The following is a 24490-nucleotide window of genomic DNA, read 5'->3' as shown; positions in this document are numbered from 1 at the left end:
AAGATCCAGGGTCAGACATACCTTGCCGAACTTACTTCCCCACAGTTCTGGATCCTCCCTGCCCAGAGACAGGGGTCTTCGGTGGTGCTGAGGATGGAGTGGTCGAGTTCCTGGGTTCTGGCACCAGATGTCCCGCGCAACCGTCTCGCCTGCAAGAACGACGCGGCACACGAAATAGAATCCTTCTGCGGTAAACTTTAATATCCTCGAGAACCAGCACTTGTTACACGTGACGAAGAAGACGAAGAAGACCAAGAAGACCAAGAAGATGAACAGGACGAACAAGACGAACGAGATTCACGAGACGAACGAGACCAACGAGAGGGGGGAACTATCTAGCCCGTCCCCTTATAAAGGGATCAGTCCTTGCCTTGGACGCGGAGCCCCCTGATTGGTTGAAACGCATAAGGCCCTATGATGCCACGGGAGAGGCAGAGCTCAAGGAGTGGAAAGTTACCCAGCACGTGCGCACATGGCTTGTTTACTGCTAACTCCAGCCGGATGTCAGCGCCATCTTGTAATGGAGAATGTGCAGGCAGCGCCCCACACCATTGGATCACAGATTTTCCCCTTTCACCAAAGCTCGGCCCTGAGGGGTATCTTCTACTGCCTTTACAGCATCTCTCTCATACTCTAATTTATCTAACTTACTTGCCAAATCCAATGTGAATATGGAAAAGGCTCGCCACATCTTCCTATTTTGTTACAAGAATGGAGTTTGCTTGGCCTCCGTCTCAGCCTCGGGGGCATTTCTAACAACACACACAGAGGTCAGGTGACAGAAGCCACTTGGAAAGGCTATGGCAAGCAAGCGAGCTTCCTGGAGATGGCCCACCGTTTCCATGGCTATGACGGTGCACTCCGGAGAGGCACAGCCACAGAGACTTCGTCCCAGGCTTGCCTCCCACTGCTGTGCCCATATCGCAAAGCCTAATGATTCCTGAGCATCAAAGTTCCTGCAGATCAACATGAAGATGAAATTTCATGAATTAATTACTTTATAGCATTCCTGATTTGATTAGAACAATTTTAAGAATGTTGAGGAGATAGTATTAGTTGTTCTGCCAAAAAGATATAATAAAGTTAGAATCAAGATAGAGTACGCCCACTCCTCACAGATTAGTAAGTAAAGGCTTCGTGATAAGAAATACAATGAGCTTTCACAATTGCACTAAGAAGATAAATAGACGGGACAAATCTGTGATCAAGAAAAAACATTTATCCTAGGTCAGGTCCAGGGATGAAGTCCCAGGTGTGCACTATGACAAAGCAAGGCCATGGGAAACTTCTTCAAACTTATAATGAGCTTATAGAAAAACTTATAATGAGCTTACAGAGTGAAACACTACTTTGAACTTACTTTTGACATCCTTCTGTAACTCCCCTTTAGTGAGACATTTTATCTGTGAGGAATTTTATAAAGAACTTTTGTCTAGGAAGATATAAAAAGACAAAGAAATGAAGCGTGGTTGTTGGGGCTCTGCTCCGCCCACCAAATGTATATCTGTCTGTCTACATATACATACACTTTTGAGTTAAAAGAGCTCAGAATTTATCGCTGGGCATTCTTGCCAGCCCCAGATAACTAGGTTTTGTTCTGTCAGTAGTGCTGACCCTGTGGCTGTCAGAGGACCATAACCCCAATCACCAATGCCATACCTGCTTTTGCCGTCTGCCTTGGTTTATCCTGCGATGTCAAATCTGGCTTCTGACAACCAGGCAACCTCCACTAGTTCTTGATGACAATCTTGACCCTTGTGTACGAAAAGGCTGCAAAATTCCTCTAAGCCGTTAAGCATTTTCAGGGTCTCTAATTCATATGGTGGAACCCACTCATCAAACAAACATGCCATCTCATACCTCATAGATGAAGGCTACAGTCCTAAGATTCTTCCCACAGAAAACCCCTAATCCCGACAGCTTGGCCTTAGTTGCACGTCTCGCTATTGTGGGAATCTCTTTGGAAAGAGAACTCTAATATCAATGGGGTAGAAAAGGAGATATTATTCACGGGTGGGCTAAAGCTCCTGAAAGTCTTCAGCCCCTGAGTCCTGTCTACATTGTAATTTTATACTCTAAAACCTTAAGGCCTGGGTGACACAGGCAACCAGGACTTTCTAGTAGTTAGTTTGGGACTTTTGTTTTTAAAGGCATATGTTACAATGGACAGCTTTTGCAGTCAGGTTGCTAACGGCAACACATGGCCTATTTTCTTTCAGCTTTTATTTTTCCTCCTTTCTAATCACCTTGGGACTGAGACTCTTTGATTACCTTAGGGCTTTGTTCAGGTCGATCTGTTTCAGGTTGCAAGGTGAAACCATGTTTAGCAATGAGAGTGTTTTAAGCAAATCACTGAACAAATCAGTATCAAAAACAGTCTTTTCTACCTTATCCCGCTTTATCACAACCCATAGCAAGAGCCATGCCACACTGACATCCGTCATACAGGAAAAATACAGCTGTCCCTTTTCCTCAGGGATGCTCCCCTGTCGGGCTGCTCACACGCAGGTCCACCCTCTCACTCCTCCACAACTGACGCAACACACATGTCTACTCACCCCAAACTGGGAGCCCATGATTGACCAAAGTACCAATACTACCCGAGTCCAACTTGGGGAACCAAGGAATTATGTTGGGGTTACTTATGGGAGCAGAAATGACTCAAAGACATTTGCATCCCCAAAAGCCCACTCCAGCATGAGTAACATTTGTAAAACCTGAGAACCTGAAACACACTGTACAGTCCACAGGTACCTCAGTGGGTTAGAGAGTTTCCCTCCTGGGTGGACTCAGTTGGTCTAAACTGTAGGGGCAGGGAGGTCTTTGTGCTCACAGATGAGCACTCAGGAAACCTGAAATGTTAAATGCAGAGTTGTTTCTTCAAGGGAAGGAATGAAAGGCCTGTTATCTGCTCAGAATCCTGGGAATTGATGTACTTTCCACCCTGGGTGACCTTTGTACTGTCAGTGTGGCCTGTGACAGCACCAGATCCTCCCCTAAACCTTATCTCAATCTTGTTTTTCTCTGTCAATCTGTAGAACCCATTTTTATGGAAGGTGTTATAAAAAGTTTCAAAGTAGTCATACCTGACCTTTATTTAGCTTACTTTGTTTCTCAAAGAGACATATGTGTTCTTTGTTGTATATGTGGAACTGAGCTAATTATCACCAGAAAGTTTTCAAATTGTGCTTAAATATACCTGAAACAAACCACTCCAGAAGTTTGAACCAACATTACCTACAAAGTTATATTGAACTAAACTGCTTTCTTGCCTCCAGCAGATTACATCTCTGTAGGCCATGAAGGTCATACAGACATCCACTACCACTCACCATCCACCCTGACTCTAAACCTCTTCCAGACATCTTGGCTGGTTTCTGCTTCTTATTTGTTGTTTAGCTCACTTGAGAATCGTTGCAGCCAAGCTTGTTTTTATTGTTAACTCTTGGAAGGGAGGGGTCCTAGTAAATCTGATCAGTTTCAGGAACTTCCTGAAGCTATTAGTTATTTCCTGTTTTTTTCTTTTCTTTTCTTTTTTTGTTTCTATTTTATTGGACATTCTCTGTATTTACATTTCAAATGTAATACCCTTTACCCCCCTCCCCTCCCTCCTCCCCCTCAACTTGCTTCCATGAAGATGCTCCCTCTCCCAATCACCCTCTCCACCTCAGTGCCTTGTCTGGTTGATGATGTTGTTCTTCCCATGAGGTTGCAAACCTTTCAACTCCTTCAGTCTTTTCTCTAGCTTTCACTGGGGTCCCTGTGCTCAGTCTGATGGTTAGCTGTAAGCATCCTCATCTGTATCTATATGACTGTGGCAGAGCCTCTGAAGAGACATCTATATTTGGTTTCTGCCAGCAAACAGTCTTGGCATCAGCAATAGTGCTTGGGTTTGGTGGCTGCATGTGGGGTGGTTCTCCAGGTGAAGCAGTGTCTCTCTGTAGATCTTTTCTTCAATCCCTGCTCCTCTATTTGCTTTTGTAATTCCTCCTTGAGTATTTTGTTCTCCCATCTAAGAAAGACTGGGTATCCACATTCTGGTCTTCCTTCCTTTTGAGCTTCATAAGTTCTGTGGATGGTTTCTTGGGTATTCCAAGCTTGATGGGCTAGTATCCCCTTACAAGTGAGTACATACCATGAGTGCTCTTTTGTGACTGGGTTACATCACTCAGGATGGGAGCTTCAAGTTCCATCTATTTGCCTAGGAATTTCATGTTTTTAATAGCTGAGTAGTACTCCATTGTGTATATGTACCACAATCTCTATATCCATTCCTCTGTTGAAGGATATCTGGGTTCTTTCTAGCTTATGGCTATTATAAATAAGGTTGCTATGAACATGGTTGAGCATGTGTCCTTGTTAGATGTTGGAGCTACTTTTGGGTATATGCCCAGGAGTGGTATAGCTGGGTCCTCAGGTAGTACTATGTCCAATTTTTCAAGAAACTGCCAGACTGATTTCCAGAGTGGTTATACAAGTTTACAACCCCACCAACAGTGGAGAAGTGTTCCTCTTTCTCCACATCCTCACCAGCATCTGAGTTTTTGATCTTAGCCATTCTGAGTGGTGTGAGGTAAATCTCAGGGTTGTTTTGATTTGCATTTCCCTGATGACTAGGGATTTTGAGCATTTAAGTGCTTCTCAGCCATTTGATATTCCTCAGTTGAGAAGTCTTTATTTCTGTACTCCATTTTTAAAATAGGACTATTTGATTTACTAGAGTCTAACTTCTTGAGTTCTTTTTATGTATTGGATACTATCCCTCTATTAGATGTAGGATTGGTAAAGATCTTTTCCCAATCTGTTGGTTGCTGGTTTGTCCTTTTGACAGTGTCCTTGGCCTTACAGAAGCTTTGTGGTTTCATGAGGTCTCATTTGTTGATTCTTGATCTTAAAGCATAAGCAATTGGTGTTGTGTTCAGGAAATTTCCCCTGTGCCTGTGTTCTAAGCTCTTCCCCACTTTCTGTTCTATTAGTTTCAGTGTACCTGGTTTTATGTGGAGATCTTTGATCCACTTGTACTTGAGCCTTGTACAAAAAGATATGAATGGATCGATTTGCATTCTTCTGCATGCTGAGTGTCAGTTGAACCAGCACCATTTGTTGAAGAGTCTGTCCTTTTTTTCAGTGAATGTTTTTAGCTCCTTTGTCAAAGATCAAGTAACCATAGGTGTGTGGGTTCATTTCTGGGTCTTCGATTCTATTCCATTGATCTACCTGCCTGTCTCTATGCCAATACTAGGCAGTTTTTATTACAATTGATCTGTAATACAGCTTGAGGTCAGGGATGGTGATTCCCCCTGGAAGTTTTTTTTATTGTTGAGAATGGCTTTTGCTATCCTGTTTTTTTTTTTATTCCAAATGAATTTGCAAGTTGCTTTTTCTAACTTTATGAAGAATTCAGTTGGAATTTTGATGGGGTTGATTGAATTTGTAGATTGCCTTAGGCAAGATGGCCATTTTTACTGTGTTGATTCTTCCAATCCATGAGCATAGGAGATCTTTCCATCTTCTGAGGTTTTCCTCAATTTCCTTCTTCCTTCACTTGCTTGGTTATTTATATTCTTTTTGACTATTGTGAAGAGTGTTAATTCTCTAATTTCTTTCTCAGTCTGTTTGTCCTTTGAGTAGAGGAAGGCTACTGATTTATTTGAGTTAATTTTATATCCAGCCACTTTGCTGAAGTTGTTTATAAGCTGTAAAAGTTCTCTGGTGGAATTTTTGGGGTCACTTAAATATAATATCATATCACCTGCAAATAGTGATATTTTGACTTCTTCCTTTCCAATTTGTATCTTCTTGACCTCTTTTTATTGTCTTATTGCTCTGGCCAGGACTTCAAGTACTATATTGAATAGGTGGGGAGAAAGTGGGCAGCCTTGTCTAGTGCCTGATTTTAGTGGGATTGCTTCAAGTTTCTCTCCATTTAGTCAGATGTTGGCAACTGGTTTGCTGTATATTGCTTTTATTATGTTTAAGTATGAGCCTTGAATTCTTGACCTTTCCAAGACTTTTAACATGAAGAGGTGTTGAATTTTGTCAAATTTTTTCTCAGCATCTAGAGAGATAATCATGTGATTTTTTTTCTTTGAGTTTGTTTATATAGTGAATTACGTTGATGGATTTCTGTATATTGAACCATCCCTGCATCCCTGGGATGAAGCCTACTTGATCATGGTGAATGACCATTTTGATGTGTTCTTGGATTCAGTTTGCAAGAATTTTATTGAGTATTTTTGCATCAATGTTCATGAGGAAAATTGGTCTAAAGCTCTCTTTCTTTGTAGGGTCTTTGTGTGATTTAGGAATGAGCATAATTACAGCTTCGAAGAATGAGTTGGGTAGTGTTTCCTCTGTTTCTATTTTGTGGAATAGTTTGAAGAGTGTTGGTATTAGGTCTTCTGTGAAGGTCTGATAGAATTCTTCACTAAACCTATCAGGTCCTGGGCTTGTTTTGATTGGGAAGTTTTTGATGACTGCTTCTATTTCTTTAGGGGTTATGGGGCTGTTTAGATGGCTTATCTGATTCTGATTTAACTTTGGTACCTGATATCTGTCTAGAAAATTGTCCATTTCCTCTAGATTTTCTAGTTTTGTTGAGTATAGGCTTTTGTAATAGGATCTGATGATTTCCTGAATTTCCTCAGTTTCTGTTGTTATGTCTCCCCTTTCATTTCTGATTTTGCTAATTTTGATACTCTCTCTGAACCCTTGGTTAGTCTGGTTAGTTAGCTCTTGGTTTTGTTGATTTTTTTTTTTTTTTTTTTTTTTGTATAGTTCTTTTTGTTTCTATTTGGTTGATTTCAGCTCTGAGTTTGATTATTTCCTGCTGTCTACTTCTCTTGGGAGTATTTGCTTCTTTTTGTTCTAGAGCTTTCAGTTGTGTTGTCAAACTGTCAGTGTATGCTCTCTCCAGTTTCTTTTTGGAGGCACACAGCGCTATGAGTTTTCCTCTTAGCACTGCTTTCATTGTATCCCATAAGTTTGGGTATGGTGTGCCTTCATTTTCGTCAAATTCTAAGAAGTCTTTGATTTCTTTCTTTATTTCTTCCTTGACCAATCTATCATTGAGTAGAGCATTGTTTAGCTTCCATGTGTATGTGGGCTTTTTGTTGTTTTTGTTATTATTGAAGACCAGCCTTAGCCCATGGTGATATGATAGAATGGAATTATTTTGATCTTCCTGTATCTGTTGAGGCCTGTTTTGTGACCGATTATATAGTCAATTTTGGAGAAAGTGCAATGAGGTGCTGAGAAAAAAGTGTATTCTTTTGTTTTAGGATAGAATATTCTATAGATGCCTGTTAAATCCATTTAGATCATAACTTGTGTTAGTTTCACTGTGTCTTTGTTCAGTTTCTGCATCCATGATCTGTCCAATGATGAGAGTGTGGTATTGAAGTCTCCCACTATTATTGTGTGTGGTGTAATGTATTCTTTGAGCTTTAATAGAGTTTCTTTTATGAATGTAGGTAGATTTTTCCTTTGATGCATAAAAAGTGTACTTCCTTGCCTTTTTTTTATGACTTTTGGTTGAAAAATCTATTTTATTCGATATTAGGATGTCTACTCCAGCTTGTTTCTTGGGGTTAATTGCTTGGAAAGTTTTTTCCCAGACTTTTACTCTGAGATAGTGCCTGTCTTTGTTGCTGAGATGAGTTTCCTGTATGCAGCAAAATGCTGGATCCTGTCTATATATCCAGTCTGATATTCTATGTCTTTTTATTGGGGAATTGAGTCCATTGATATTAAGGATATTAAGGAATAATGATTGTTGTTTCCTGCTATTTTTGTTGTTAGAGGTAGAATTATGTTTGTTTACTTTTCTTCTTTGGAAGAGGATTAGTTTCTTGATTTTCCTAGGGTGAAGTTTTCCTCTTTGTGGTGGGGTTTTCCATCTACTATCCTTTGTAGGAATGGATTTGTGGACAGATATTATGTAAATTTGGTTTTGTCCTGAGATATCTTGTTTTCTCCATCTATGGTGATTGAGAGTTTTGCTGGATATAGTAACCTGGACTGAAACTTGTGTTCCCTTAGGGTCTATATAATGTCAGTCTAGGTTCTTCTAGTTTTCATAGTCTCTGTTGAAAAGTCTGATGTAATTCTGTTGGTTTGCCTTTGTATTTTACCTATCCTTTTTCTCCTACTGCTTTTAGTATTCTTTCTTTGTTTTGAGCATTTGTTTTTTTTTTTTTTTTTTTTTTTTTTTTTTTTGACTATTATGTGTTGGGAAGAATTTCTTTTCTGGTCCAGTCTATTTGGGGTTCTGTAGGCTTCTTGTATGTTCGTAGTCATCTCTTTTTTTAGGTTAGAAAGTTCTCTTCTATAATTCTGTTGAAGATATTTACTGGGCCTTTCAATTGGGAGTCTTCGCTCTCACCTATTATCCTTAAGTTTTGTCTTCTCATTGTGTCCTAGATTTCCTGGATGTTTTGGGTTAGAATCCTTTTGATTTTTTGCATTTTCTCTGACTGTTGTGTCAATGATTTCTATGGTATCTTCTGCTCCTTAGATTCTCTCCACCATCTCTTGTATTCTGTTGGCGATGCTTGCTTCTATGACTCCCGATGTCTTTCCTAGGTTTTTTTCAACTTCAGGGTTGTCTCCTTTTGTGATTTCTTCATTGTTTCTATTTCTGTTTTCAGTTTCTTCACCTGATTGTTTGTGCTTTCCTATTGCTCTTTAAGTGATTTTTGTGTTTCCTCTTTAAGGGCTTCAACTTGTTTGCATGTATTCTCCTGATTTTCCGGTACTTCTTTGAGTATGTTATTTATGCACTTCTCAAAGATTTCCATCATCATCATCATGAAGTATGATTTTAAGTCAAAATCTTGTTTTTATGGTGAGTTGGGCCATCCACTATTTGCGGTGGTAGGAGAACTGGGTTCTGATGTTGCCAGGTTGTCTTGGTTTCCGTTTCTTAGAGTCTTATGCTTGCCTCTTGCCATCTTGTTATTGGTGATGCTAGGTGATCTTGTTGTCTCTGACTGGAGCTTGTCTCTCCTGTTGCTCTGTGGGCCCATGGTCTCCAGAGGGATATTGTTTCTAGGTCTTTGGCTCTCTGGGTAGGCTGTGAGTTTCAATGGCAAAGCCCAGTCCTGGTGCAAGTGGGCCAGAAGTGTGTGCTCCCAGGCAGCACCGCCACCTGCACCTTGAGACTTCTGTGCAGCCTCTCCCAGGATAGATGGTAGCAGAAGAAGTTGACTCACCCCTCCACTAAGAATGGAGAGCCCTCCTGCAGCTCTTCAAGTACCTAGTGACCTGTGGGCGGATCACTGGTCCTGATGAAACTGGAGTTATTTCCTATCTTACAAGAGTTTTTCTACAGGTTGGAAACTGCTGCACAGTAAGAAAGCATGCTGAGCAAGCCACAAAGATCAATTCAGAAAATAACATCCTCTGGGCTCTGCTTCAGTTTCTGCCTTGAGTTCCTGCCTTGACTTCCTTTTAAGATGAACAGTTAGTTGTATAATGAAATAAACCTTTTTCTCCTCAAACTGCTGTGACCAGTGATTTATTACAGTCATAGAAAGCAAACTAAGACCCTGCCTGTGAGACTGGGGCATCGTTACAGTTCACGTTCTGCTCACCACATTTAAAATTTGAAGAAGGTGCACTTCATGGATAGAGAGCCTTCAGTGTGTAGTTTCATATTAATTTTTTAAAAACCTAATTTGCTAAAAACTTTATATACAGCCTGTTAATGCAGTTCTTGTGACATAGAAACAACAATTGGTTTTCATTTACTAATTGCAAATATTGAGGCCTAATACTGGTAGTCCTTATATTTTAAAACGGGTTAGATAAATGACAAGGTAAGATTATATTATTTATGTGACATTTTTTACAGTATTCTGCTTTACGGTGCTTTTCAACACAGGCATACACCACCCTCATTTGCACAGTGTCCTTTCGGTCCCTCTGGCTCTGTTTTGAACTGTAAAGTGACGGGAATAGCCACTCCACATTCAGCCCATTGTGTCGTCCCTCGCTGTGGCCTGTGCTTTCAAACTGTGAACTAGAATAAACTCAGGCTTCCTTAAGTTGCTTTCGTCATTTATTTTAATTCAATAACTAGGAAAGTAATTAAAGCAGCTATATAATGCAATAAAGCTAAAAGCCAGTAAGGACTTATTAAGGTCAGAGCAGTATCCTATGTATTTTGCTCAACACAGAATATTATACCAAAAATGGAGTACACATTGAAAACAAACAAAGGGTTTTTTGTTAGTTTGTTTTTGTTTTTTTAAGTATGTGTATATTTATGTTTGGGTTAGTTCATATGAATGCAGTACCCGAAGAAGCCAGAAGAGGGAGTTGAATTCATTTGGTCTGGGATTACAGGTTGTTGTGAGTCACCTAGTGCAGGTGCTGGAAACCAAACTCCTGTCCTCTAGTAGGGCAGTACTTGCTGGTTAAACACTTGCTTCCCCTTTTCTCTCTCCCCCAAGACAGGGTTTCTCTGTTTAGCCCGGGCTGCCTTGGAACTCACTCTGTAGATCAGGTTGGCTTCAAACTCTGAGATCCACTTGCCTCTGCGTCTCCATCTGCCCCTGCTGGGATAAAAGGTGTGCACCACCATTGCCAAAGCTAAAAACTTGCTCTTTGTGACTCATGGCTATACTTGTTTAAAACTAAATCATGAATATGCCATTAATCAAGTCTAATGGGGTAAAGCTAATGTGATACTTAGAGGGAACTTTGTAAATATGTGAAAATAAATACATGGTGTTGGACTCAAAGACAATATAGAATAAATCTAAAAAATAAAAATAAAAGGCTGGGCATAATGGCTCCTGAGTGCAGTCCTGTACAGTACAGGGAAGGGAAGGGAAGTGAGATCAGAGAGAAACAGCAGATGCAGAAATTTCCCAGCAGAACCATGCAATTAAGACAGCAACAAAATACAACAACATCAAAGGAAAAAGGAAAAGGAGAGAGAAAGAAAAGAAATAAAGAGAGGCAGGTGGGTGGAGTAAGTAAATGAAGAAATAGAAAAAGAGGGATCGACAGACTTGAAAACTAGATGCTTTAAAAATCTAATCTAAAAGCAAATAAAAGGTTTTATTCTTTGGAAATATTTGGAATAATAGAAGTACGATTTTGCCTTTAATTCCAGCACTTTGGAGGCAGAGGCAGGTGGATCTTAAGTTTGAGGCCAGCCTGGTCTACAGAGTTCCAGGAGAGCCAGGGCTACACAGAGAAAGCCTGTCTTTAGGGGTGAAAAAGTACAATTTTGATTTTTGTGTGGTTTTGTGGCTTTGGACCTTTTCTGTTGTTTGTTTGCTCATTTTGTTTTTGTTGTTGTTTATATTTTATTTTTATTTGTGCATATGTGTGTGTGTCTATGTGAGTTGGACTGTACCATATGCATACAGGCACCCAAGAAAGGCCAGAGACATCAGGTCCCCTAGAACTAGAGTTATAGACAGTTGTGAGTCATCTTGCAGCTGCTGGAAACTGAACCTGGGTCCTCTGAACACTGCAACTGTAACAAAACAGACACCAGGCCTTGGTAGGCCCCAGCATGACTAACTCCAGGATGGAAGAATCATTCAGGCTGCAAAAATCAGCACACAGACAAAATCAGCATTCAGACTGCACCATCTGCCAAAAGGACAGTAAAGACCTAATCTGTAACTGTGGGGTTTCCCAACCACACCCCAGTTCACACATAATTATTTAGAGGCTTATTTTTTTTATTATTAATAAATGCCTAGGCCTTAAGCTTGGCCTGTTCCCCGACTAGCTTGTAACTCAATTATCCCATTTATACCATTTTATACTTGCCACGTGGCTGGATACCTCTCCTCCATTCTTTTGTATGACTTCCTCCAAGTCTCAGCGGCAACTCTCTCTCTCTCTCTCTCTCTCTCTCTCTCTCTCTCTCTCTCTCTCTCTCTTCTCTCTCTCTCTCTCTGCTGGATGTCCCACCTTCTAATCTAATCCTGCTTCAGCTTATTGGCCATCAGATTTTTATTGGCAGGTAGATGATGTACTTCCACACAGTAACACAGTACACAAGAGTTATCCCTACGTCTCCCCTTACAGTCCAATCAAAGGCTCTTTCTCTTTACATCAATATACACAGTAAAAAGACTTATGAAAATTATCAGGTAACAATTACATTCATGGGCTGAAGAGACGGCTTAGCAGTTAAGATCACTGACTGCTCTTCCAAAGGTCCTGAGTTCAATTCTTAGCAACCACCTGTAATGAAATCTGGTGCCCTCTTCTGGTGTGTCTGAAGACAGCTACAGTGTACTCATACACATGAAATAAATAAATAAATAAATAAATAAATAAATAAATAAATAATCTTTTTAAAAATCACGTTCACAATGTCCAGTTCATATGCATTTGGCAACCTTGTAGAAAGTACTATCTTATCTTGATGAGTCCAAAGTTTTCCACCTGTACCCCAGATCACACACAATGACTCAAAGGCATTATTATTATTATTATTATTATTATTATTATTATTATTATTATTATTATTATTATTATATGCCTAGGCCTTTTTATTTCATTCAGTACCTAAACCATTTTCTATCATAATTTGTATTTACCAACCTATAAATATCCTTTTGGACTCAAAAAATTTTTCTTAAACTCTAAATAACTTAAACTTAATTGTGAAACTAAAATTCTCTACTCTTCATCCCCCTCAGAGACCTGAGAAGGATAATTATCACCTGAGTAAGCAGGAAGTGCAGAGCAAGCAGCTTCCAATTCTATAGAAATGGCAGAGGTTTCTTTCTGGCTATGCGGACAGTCACCCAGCGCTTCTCTGAAACACTGGAGCATCATCTTCAGCCTACTGGCCCAGAATATCTGACAGAATTTTTTTGTGAAGCAGGAATTATGAAGGACTTGCCTACCTTGTTCTTGCAAAGTCCAACAGTCAACTTCCCTGCATCCTGGTTGTCCTTTTTGAATAGCATTCTGCCTGCAGTTGAGGCAAGGGCAGTTTCTTGCTCGGTGACAGTTTGTCACATATGAAGCAAACTCCATAAGGAGATTCTTCAATGCTCATCTTCTTCTTTGAAATGTGTGGGGGTGCTGCCAGGAGCAGGTGTCTCACACACACACACACACACACACACACACACACACACAAACCCTTTTATTAATAAAACATCTAAAATGCCATATTCTATAGATCTCTGGGGTTTTTGAAGACCGTCTACCTATCTATAGTATATCTAAAAGGCAAATGTTGCTTGCTTCTAGCTATTTATTGTGGGTTGACATCAAGGTGGAACATGGCTGGACAATAGAGAGTGGGCAGAGACAGGGTTCTGGGAAGGAGAGAGGAGGTGAAGAAAGGGGAGACTCACAGAGGAAGAAGATGGAGACAGACGTGAATGTTTCTCTTGGCAAACCTCTAGATTAATAAGGTTATTATGATTATTTCTAAGGGCTTCTATGGGTCAATTTATCTTAGCTAGATGGGCAGTTTGTATTTTTATCCACTGGTTGTAAGATTATTGCGTAGGGGGTTTATGGATTGAGAATTTAACATATAAACCTGTTTGATAAGTTAAGTATTGTTGAGCCATGATTCTACCGAGTAGTGGAGGAAAGTGAATGAAAACAACACACAGGGATAGTAGAGTAAACTGTGCCTGAGTTTTTAGAGGTGGCTTGGAGCTGCTAAGTTAGAGATATCCCGCAGTTCCATATGGCCCCATGGGAGCCGGCCCTAGTACAGGATAAAGGTTGTTTCATATTTAGTATTTAGCGCACAATTCACTATCTGACTAACTTTGAAAACATCTACAGGAAACTAAATAAAGCTTATTACATTGTATTTTTAAATGAGTTGCACAGATACAATACCTTATATAAGACTTGAAACATATATACATAGTATGTTGTAGCAAAATATAATCCTAAATCAGTATTAATATACAAAGTCTATACCAAAAGTAATATATATTTTTGTTAATGCTTTTTAGTCTAAACATAGTTCTAATAATCTACCCTTTTATCCTATATCCCTCCTATTTTCTTTTCGTCCTTTTCCCCTAACACTAGATAAAAGAAAAAGAGGATGGAAGAAAGAAAAAGAAAAAGAGATTCCTGAATCTAATCTTACTTTGTTTCATCCCTGATGAGGACTACTAATAACTTGTGACCAATCCCCCCCCCCTCCTAAAATAACAACAAATACTCATCACCCACCAAATGACCAAAAACCACTCACCCTATCTCTTGGAAATGGAACATTGTTCTCTAAAGTTGCTTCCTGATGTCTGGGGGCACTGTCTCTTTTGGGGGGGGTCTTAAGAAAATTGGGATAATGGCCAAATCATAGGCAAGCTAGCCATAAGATTTGCAGTTCAGTCTCTGTGTGATAGGAAAGTGCAGGGCTTAATGGAAGTCCTGGCTGGAACAGTCTGTAAGACTGGACCAATTGAGATAGCCCTTTCAAGCTTGTTTTGGATACAGTTTTTTGAGGAACAAGCATTTGAGGCAGTTTGTAGTATATGATCTCCTAGGCTACCCGTCTTGTCTTTTTTTGTGTCTGGTCCTTTTGCTTTATAAACATATATACTTTCAAATGTTATATGAATTTCTGCATTAACACAGGTATGGAATGTGCAGTGTGCACAGTTAAGCTAAAGATGATTCTTTGTTCTATGTTCGATCAGAAAAAAAGACATCAAACTTTAGAAGTTCCTTTAGGACCATATATCTAAACTGTAATATAAATCTCCAGCCATGTCATATGAAAGAATGGTATGTTACATCTTGAGGACTCTGTAGCCAACAAGATTTATTGGCTATGCATAGCTGAAGTCCTGGTTGGAAACATTCATGTCTCAGCCAGTCTCAGAGCTGTTCCCAGGTACTTTACCTGCTTTGTTGTTCTTGGTTTCTTCCTTCATGTATGCTTCCAAGATTTTCAGGTCTCCCTGAGTCAAATCTAATCTTTATTAATTTTGATGGAATCCATAGATTTTTTTCCCTGTAGAAACAAAGACAAAACTTCTTCCCCAACACATTTCCTGCCTTCCATTCTGATGTTAACACATCTACAGGCTGACTTAATTCAGCAGTGCTTTCTAAAATACAGTGTTTTTCAGCAGGTGTGCTGGCTCATTGACATTTAACATTTTCAAGGTAAACAAAGTATTTTTAACTATCTTTGGGAAATCCCATATCCCTCTTCAGTTCTATAAGCATTTCCTTTAAAGTCCTGTTAGATCTCTCCACAATTGCTTGTCTTGCAGGGTTGTGAGAAATTCCAGAAACATGTTTTATGTTATAATGTCTAAAACGTTGTTGTATTTTAATGCATATATACGTCAAAGCTTCATCAGCTTCAATCTATAAAGGCATCTCCAAGACTTTCATCTCCTCTAATAAATGTACAATACCAGAATAATACCTGTCATTGTAGGTTCCAGATTTTATTCTTCTGATGACTTGTTATTCTGATTTAAAGAATCTCCTAATATCTTGTTCTATGGCCTCCAGTCTAGCATTTAATCTTTTAGTTTTCTCTTTTACTAAGTCTGCTTTTTTCTGATCTTTCTTAAAGTGGATGTATAAAATACAATCATTATTGAACATATAATTATTTTTATGTTGATAAGCAAAATCAAATTAACTGGGATTCAGATGCATCGTGTCATAGAGTTTCCCATATTTTAACACAAAATATTTTCTTTTTAATCTTTAACACTCTTAAGGACTTTCCAAGTATCATACCAAATCTATTGACTTTTCAGCTTTTCCTTCCATTTCCACCTCTCTATTGCTGAAGTTTGCCAATTCTCTTAACCACTGTGCCGTCTCTACAGCCCATGGGGCTACTCTTAAAAGGCCCTGTCCTGTGACATGCACTGGTGGCTTTTGGTTCACTTTCTCTTAAAGGGAACGTCCTCACTGAGCTGGTAAGCTGCTCTAGAAGGTGTTTGTTCCCTGCCTCTCCACCTGAGGCTGTTTCTCAGACTCCAAGCCTGGGTTCTGTGAGCCCCAATATTGGGTGCCATTTGTAACTGCAGACTTTTCCTCCCAAATCACAGTTTTTGAATAACATCTCATAGGTGCTTTTCTGATTTGTTTTTTAATTAATAATGTCTAGGCCTTAGGTCACGCTTATTACCAAATTAGCTCATAATTCGATTATCTCATCTATACTATTTTATGTCTGCCACATGATTGTTTACCTCTCTTCAGTTTTCTGCGTCCAACTTCCTCTGAGTCCGGGTGGCGAATCTTCCCACCTATTTCTCAGAGTTCCTCTCTCTCTCTCTCTCTCTCTCTCTCTCTCTCTCTCTCTCTCTCTCTCTCTCTCTGACAAACGTCCCACCTTTTGATCCTGCTTCAGCTTATTAGCCATCAGATTTTTATTGGCAGGTGACGCTTCCACATAGTACACAAGAGATTGTCCCTACACTAATCTATCAAAGTCCATGGTTCTGGGACGGTCTCTAAATGTACTAGCTTTGCCTTTTGGCTTCTGTAGTTCTACTTTTGGCTAACTGTTCTTGTTGTGGTGGTTTGAATAAAAATGGCTCCCATAGGCCTGTATGGAGCAGCACAAATCGAAGGTGTGGCCTTGTTGGAGGAAGTTTGTCAGTGGGGGTGGACTTTGAGGTTTCAGAAGTTCAAAGTACACATAATAGCTCACTGGTGTCCGCTGATCTCTATGTGGCACTCTCAGCCTGTGTGCCGACACATTACCTACCACGATGATAATGCTCTAAACCTCTGAACTGTAAGCCAGCCCCCAATTAAATACTTTCCTCTCTAAGAGTTGCTGTTGTCATGTGTCTCTTCACAGCAATAGAAACCCCAACTAAGATAGTTATTAACTGAAGTGTGTCAGCCCGGAATGTGGGTTCTGTGCTCAAAAGCTCGCCCTGAGAAAGACTCAGGGCTACACTGAGGTCCTGAGCACCCAGTGTAATTGCCAGCTAATAAAGACTTCCCATAGCTTAACCCAACACCGAACAATCTTCTCTGTTGGATTCTCAACATTAACCACTAAGCTGAATGTTTTGGTTTGGGGGATTTATCTATTTGTTTTGTTTTGAGATTGATCTTGAATTCATCATGTAGACAAGGCTGGTCTTAAACTGGAACAATCTTCCTTCCCCGGTTTCCTAAGTATTCAGACTATAGCCCCACCACAGTAAGAAGAATATGATTTTGTACGTGCTCATGACTACCTCTAGTTAATAAGTGTGTATTGTATGAAGGGTTAGTGACCTAAACCTTTCCTGTTGGGGCGGAACAAGAAAGTTGGCTTGACTGGTAACACGCGTGTGTGTTGGATCAACAATACGGAGCACCCAGCACACTGGTGTTTACGACTTTTAATCTGCAGGATTCTGACCTGCAGGTGGAGTCTTCCTGAACACACAAAGCCACAGACCCCATGCCACTCTTGAGACACTGAGGTCCTTCATTATTCCAGTTAAAGGACAATCTGCCCTTGTTGAATTCTCTCTTATTCCTTTGTGTCTACAACACCTTGACCAATCCCCACCTGATACTATATTAGAAAACTGCTAATAGTGTAGATTTTAAGTGTTTTCACCAAAAATTAAACTAAACACAGTATATGAGATCACTCATACACTAAATAGCTTTATCTAGTCATCTCATAATATCAAAATATTATATTCTTACTATAAATGTATATAGATCTGCTTGGGCTAGGCGCTAGCTAATCCCAGCACTCAGGAGATGGGTGAATTTCTGGGAATTTGAGGCCAGCCTGTTGAGTTCCAGGAAAGCCAGGGCTGTTACACAAAGAAACCCTGTCTCAAAACAAAACAAAAACAAAAAACAGGAGCAAACAGGAAATGATAACTTATGTGCCAGTGCACATGTTTTATGTGATACTAGAGATGGGAACCAGGGCCTTATGTATGCTCTGTTATTCCTCTACAACTGAGCTATTTACTTAGCCTGAAGTATCTCTGTCTCTTAGAGGGGAAAAACCTATAGTGAACTCACTTTACATGTCAATAAAGCTATCATGAGATGTCAAGGGCATGCCTGTGAGCCTAGCTTTCGGAAGGAGAGGCTGGAGAATCATAAGGTCAAGGTCACCCTCAGCTACATTGCAAACTCAAGTAAATATATAATGAAAATAAAACAGTAGAGGACAAAATGTTAATGGAGTAATCTAATATCTGGTGAGGTAGACAAAAAGAAAGAAAGAAAGAAAAAAGAAAAAAGAATAAAGAGAGAGCCAACTTCAGGAGTATAGTATATATAAAAGGTCGTGATTATACATAGTAAAACTTTTGGACCATTTTAAACAAATTTGAATTTTCTAAACATATTAAGGGGTCAGTGAGATGGCTCAGGAGATATCTTAGTCAGGGTTTTATTGCTGTGAAGAGACACCAAGACCAAGGCAAGTCTTATAAAAGAAAACATTTAATTGTGGCTGGCTTACAATTTCAGAGGTTTAGTCCATTGTTTTCGTGACAGGAAGTGTGCAAGCACACATGGTGCTGGAGGAGGAGCAGAGTGTCCTACATCTTCATCCACAGGCAGCAGGAGACAATGTTCCACACCGGGCATAGCTTGAACATAGGAGACCTCGATGTCCACCTCCACAGTGACACACTTCCTCTAACAAGGCCACACCTCCTAGTAGTGCCACTCCCTATGGGTCAAGCATTCATATACAGGAGTCTGTGGGGGCCATTCCTTTTCAAACCACCACAGCAGGTGAAAGTACTTACTGTTTAAACCTGAGTTTGATCCCCGGACCCTATGCAAAGGTAGAAAGAAAATACTAACTCCACAAAGCTGTCCTCTGACCTCCACATGTGCTCCGTGGCATGCACAAACACAAACTCTCCAATACACAATTTATGTACATAATAGTAAAAGACAATTTAAAAACTGGTATAATAAAATAGATTTTTTAAATTGACAAAATCATCTTAATAAAATGAGAAGTCTGCGTTGATAACCAACCAAGACACAGAACTCAGAAAAGCTCAGTGGAACACACCTTTGATCCCAGCACTAGGGAGGCAGAGGCAGGAGGATCTCTCTGAGTTCAATGCCAGCCTGATCTCCAGATCATGTTCCAAGATGGCCAAAGCTACACAGAGAGACACTGTCTCAATCCAAAAAGACATTCAATTCATAATCAAAGGTCTTCCAGCAGAAGTCAACAGACCCAGATGCACAGAGCTATATTTCCAACACTAGAGAAGCTGAGGTGGGAGGGTCGCAAGTTCAAAGCCAACTTAGGTTATAGAGCAAATAACTGCTTCAGAAAACCAGGAAAGGGGAGCCTTCCCCCCACTTCACATTTTGAGGCTATTACCTGGAGGTCAAGCGAGGATAGGAACAAGAAAATGGCAGGTGTTTTCACTCACCAACAGAGAGGAATAACTAAAGCACAGGGGTGTATTTTAGAATGCAAATCTAGGTGTGAGTTATCACAGCGCCGGACTGGAAAGGATGGGTTCACAGCAGGAAACTCTATCAGTATGGAAAGTGGGGTTTTACATTAACCTATTAAAGAAAACGCATTATTTTTTAATAGTTACAGAAAAAGCATTTGCTAAAGCGAAACACTGTTCATTGATAAGAATTTTCAGAAATCTAGGGATGAAAAGAAGCATCTTTCACTCTATAGATGCCCACAGTCGAGCGTGCAGGTTGGGTGTCTAAGCACTTTTTGCCTCAGGAGAATCGCCACTTCAGCCAGAGGATGCTATAAGGCAATTATTATGAAGTTGGTTGTGCTAAGAGTGGGTAGAGATGTGGTTTTACTCTGGACTAGTAGTGTGGACAGCAGGTTAGCAGTTCTGAGACTGGATTTTTGTTCTCATAAAGATTTGTTTATTTCACTTTATGTGTATGGGTGTTTGCCTGCATGTACACTTATGAGCCACTTGTGCACCTGGTGCCCTCTGAGGTCAGAAGAGGACATCGGATTCTCTGGAAGTCACCACCTTCTCCTACACAGTGGCAGGGAGTTGTGTTTATTGGACACAAAGGAAGGCATTTGGCAGGAGTGGAGTTTCCTGGCCTTCTCCAGGTGTGCACCGGCCGGGAACCGCCAGGCGTTCAGCCCTCTGGAAGCTCTAGATGTGTTAATAACTTTAATCTAGGAAGTAGACCTTGGTTTCAAAGGTCTCTGCCTGACCCCTGGTAATTATGGCACTCAGAGGGCGCATTAAAGCCTTGTATGGTGTTTTTTCTACTTACAGGATATGCCACTGTCCCTGAGAACCTTTGCCATTGAGTGATGGTCTCCCAGTTTATGCATCCTCCTTCTCAACCCCACCCTAGTTTGTCCTCCCAGAACCCTGTCCACACTGCGAGGCAGACAGTAAGCTTTACCCACTCCCATCTCTTCTCTGCCATCTTGAACCTCCCTTGCTCTAGAAAGTTCTAGCCAACCATTCTGCACCTCTTCCTGTATTCTCTGCCTTTTCTTCACACAGCCTTCATTACGCCCTCTTGTCCGCCCCGCCACCATTCATCCACAGTCAATGAAATACCCTCAGTCCCTGGGACCCTGCCAGGTACAGAAGAGACAAGGGTGGCCCAGAAGAGCACAGATCATCGACGACGCTATTAAAGATGCACGCTTGAAAGCCAAGAGTGTGCAAAGTGCTCCGGTGTGCCTAGCACTCACTCGCCCTGGCCCTTAGCCGATGTTAGAGGAACATCTGTTGAAACAACTGGATTTGTGATGGAAGGACTAAGTTCAAGTCCCTCCTCAACCTTGGTACCTATAAATGTAGCTTTAATTTGAAATAGGGTCTCTACGGATGTTAGCAAGCTACAGTGAGATTGTACCAGTTCAGGGGGACCCTGGAATGGGGACTGGAGACCTTATAGGAGGAGCACCACACTGTGAGAAGTTTGGGGAGGAAATGAATGAAGCAGGTATGAGAACGAATTACCAGAATCTTGGAAAAAGGAAGGACCGATTTTTGAGCCTTCAAGACGCATCAGGACCTTTTTGAACCGAGACGATATAATCCTGCTCTAGAAAACTATTTATCTAGGACTCCTGACTCTCATCTCCATCCTCAGGCTCCAGCTACCTGAAGTTCAGGATAGAACTAGTTGTCCTCTAGACCTGAAGGCCATCTCCTTTGCCGCCGACGCTAGATGGCGCAAGAGGGACACCTCTTGGTCTGCCTAAAGGGTTTGGTTTCTGGTGCAGTGCAGTGTAACTTGCTGGGTTCTTCCTTTCTTTCTACACATTCATTTATTTATTATACATAAGTACACTGTCGATGTCTTCAGACACACCAGAAGAGGGCATTAGATCCCATTACTGATGGTTGTGAGCTACCATGTGGTTGCTGGGATTTGAACTCAAGACCTCTGGAAGAGCAGCTCTTAACTACTGAGCCATCTCTCCAGCCCGATTGGGTATTTTCTGAAAGCTCTTTTCAGAGAAAATGGTGTTTGTCTTGTCCGGGAGCTGAAAGTGGACTCTCTCCTCTCAAAACTGCTCTGACAATCCCGGCTCCCGATTTACAACCTTACAGCCTCAGCTTTCAAGTGACCTGTGTTCAGGGACCTATGGCCTTCCCAGGCTGCCGAAAAGATGCTGTGCCGCAAGGCCCGAGAATGAGGAAAGGCTTTGCCAGGAGAGTTTGGGCAGAACTCAGAAAGTTCGAATGCTACCTTGACAGGATCCTGTGGCTGCGTCACGAACATCTGTAACTGCTGAAATCCTGGGAACTCTCAGTCCCTCTGTCCCTCAGTCTCAGATAATTTACTCCGGAGCTGTGGGTCCCTTTTAAAACATTCTTTTTTACGTTTATTTTCATTTTATGTGTGTGTGTTGGGGGAGGATCTTGTTTTTATATACATCTGTGAACCACGAACCTGCCTAGTGGCTACCGAGGCCAGAAGAGGGCATCCGGAGTTTCGGGAACCGGAATTACAAGTACTTGTGAGTCCCCATGTGGACCCTAGGAATTGAACCTGGGATCTTTGGAGGAGCAGCTGGTACTCTTAACCGCTGAGACATCTCTCTCTCAAAGGAAAAAATATATATATTGTGCACGTGCACACATGTGTGGAGGTCAGACAACTCGAAAGAGGCATTTTTTTTTTTTTCCCACCATGAGGGGGGTTCTGGAGTCAGGTCTAGAGAGTGAGTTCCAGGACAGCCAGGACCATACAGAGAAACCTCGCCTCAGAAAACGAACGCGCAAAACAAGCAGACAACAGATAACCATATGGCTGACCCCTCCAAATACTGTTACATGCTTCTTAAAAGTGAGGACGTTCTGTGTAATCATGACACAACCATTGACTCTAGAACTCACCAGTAGCGCCCCCACACCCCCGCCCCGTCATCCAGCCTCCACACCCCGCTCCGCGTTCTCATCCTAGTTCAAGCCTATACAGCTTTAAATCCCAACTGTCAATCCTTCAAGAAGTCTTGTCCCGAATGGGCGACCCCCCGGTTCTCACAACCGCGGCTGTGTTGCTCTCATTCCCTTCCGGTGTCCTCATGCCCCCACAGAGTTTGCGCAGAGTTCGTTCTCTGTATTTACTTGGTAATAATATATCTGGTAATTACCGTGCGTCAGAACTGGCCCAGGAGGACCCAAGTGCGTGTGTTTCCAGGAATACGGTGACTCTCCATCCCAGGAATGTAAATATGTAGTAAGCTTGCATCAGACCTTGTAAAACACTGGGTTCCGTGGGGAGAGACGGAGAAGCTGCATTCTGCCCCTGTTCTGCCCTCACAAGCAGATTGTCCCTGACCCTCTGAATTCCTTACACCCACCCTGTACAAAGCCAACCACCTCTATGGTCACCTCCCAGGAACAAAAGTGATGGGCGTTTTCTGAGCCCTGGGCACAGCCTGACCCTCTTCATGGGCTTCCGGATGCTCTCTTCCAAACCAAAGCCAGTTCACTGCTGTTTCTTCTTGCCTCAGAGATGTATTCCTTCTGACTTCCCTTCTGTGAATCTTTGTCTCCTCATATCCAGGAGATCAGGAGATCTAAGTTCAGTCCCCTGCACCCATCAGGCAGTTCACAACTGCCAGTGACTCCAGCCCCAGGAAGCCAATGCCTGGAACCTCTGGGCATCTGTATCCAAGTGCACACACCCACACCCAGACACATAATTTTTTTTTTTAATTTTGATCTCCCCTTAAGTAATTTTAGTTTTGGGTATTTTTTTCCTGGCATTCACTGTTTATTTGGATATATTAGATCTATTTAACTAACCCAGGCTGATGACTCCTGGGGTTATGTTCACATTTTTACTTTATTAAATAGTTGTAATAAGTAATGTAGATAAAAACAAGCGAGGACATCTGCAGAAGAAGATCTTCCAAGTGGAAGATTGAGTATGTTCCTCCAAAATTCATATGTTGGAACTTAACCCTCAAGGTGCACATACAAAGTAGGTCCTGTGGGGGGTGAACAGGTCATGGGCTAGTGCTAATGCCCTTGTAAAAGGGTTGGGGTGAACTAGCTAGGACCCTGTGGGCTCTACCATCTCTTCTTCTATTAAGGATGTATCTGTCTCTTTTATAATTCATCAGTTTTGAGAAAGAACCAAGTGGTGTAGACACTGACAAGCCAGGACCTTGACCCTCCCATTCTCCAGACATTGAGAAGTGACTTTGTACAGTTTATAAACCACCCAGTCTAACAGACTATGTTATAGCAACATAGATGGACTATGGCATAGGACTCCCAGGCCAAATGGTATGTGGTAATTGTTTTCTTTTACTTAAAATTTTTTATTTATTTAATTTTATGTGTACCATGTGTGTGCCTGGTGTCATGGGGGTCAGAAAAAGGCATTAGAATCCCCTGGAACTGGGTTAGAGATGGTTGTGAACCAGCATGTGGGTCCTCTGTAAGAGCAGCAAGTGAGCCACCCTACGGAAATCATTTTCAATTGAAGTAAATACTTTTATTAAGAAACAACCACACTCTTCCGGGGACAGTGCTTAGAGGCACTCAAGATGGTCCAGTGTCTGACATACTGTTGTAGGGTTTCCTACAATATGGCCTCTAACAAAACAAGGCTGTCTCGAACCCCTGGCAACAGGATTGTTTACCTTTACACCAAGAAGGTTGGGAAAGCATCTAATTCCACATGTGGCGTGCGCCCAGGCAGACTGCGAGGGGCTCGTGCTGTGAGACCCAAAATCCTTATGAGATTGTCTATGGAGGTTCCATGTGTGCCAAGTGTGCCCGTGACAGGATCAAGCGGGCTTTCCTTATTGAGGAGCAGAAAGTCATTGTGAAAGTGTTGAAGGCACAAGCACAGAGTCAGAAAGTGAAATAAATATGCAGCTCTTTTAAGTAATAAAAATCAAGACTTGATCTATGGAAAGAAAGAAAGAAAGAAAGGAAGGAAGGAAGGAAGAAAGAAAGGAAGGAAGGAAGAAAAAAACAACCACACACATACAGAAAGCTTCCTGAACCATATCGTAACCCCCTCCAATTCTGTAATGTGCAATGTGTAATGTAACTATAAGCTAGGACAA

The 24490-nt window shown here is 41.3% G+C and overlaps 1 pseudogene across 1 annotated transcript; it reads left to right on the top strand.

Annotated features, from left to right (window-relative positions):
- The first annotated feature begins 23962 nt into the window (after positions 1 to 23962).
- On the top strand, positions 23963 to 24288 carry LOC308424516 (large ribosomal subunit protein eL34-like; annotated as a pseudogene). Its single transcript has one exon. The product of its transcript is annotated as a large ribosomal subunit protein eL34-like (transcript).
- The last annotated feature ends 202 nt before the right edge of the window (positions 24289 to 24490 follow it).

This window comes from Micromys minutus, assembly GCF_963924665.1.
Source record: "Micromys minutus genome assembly, chromosome: 1".
In the NCBI taxonomy this organism is placed as follows: Eukaryota; Metazoa; Chordata; class Mammalia; order Rodentia; family Muridae; genus Micromys; species Micromys minutus.
This window is presented reverse-complemented; position numbering and strand designations above follow the sequence as displayed.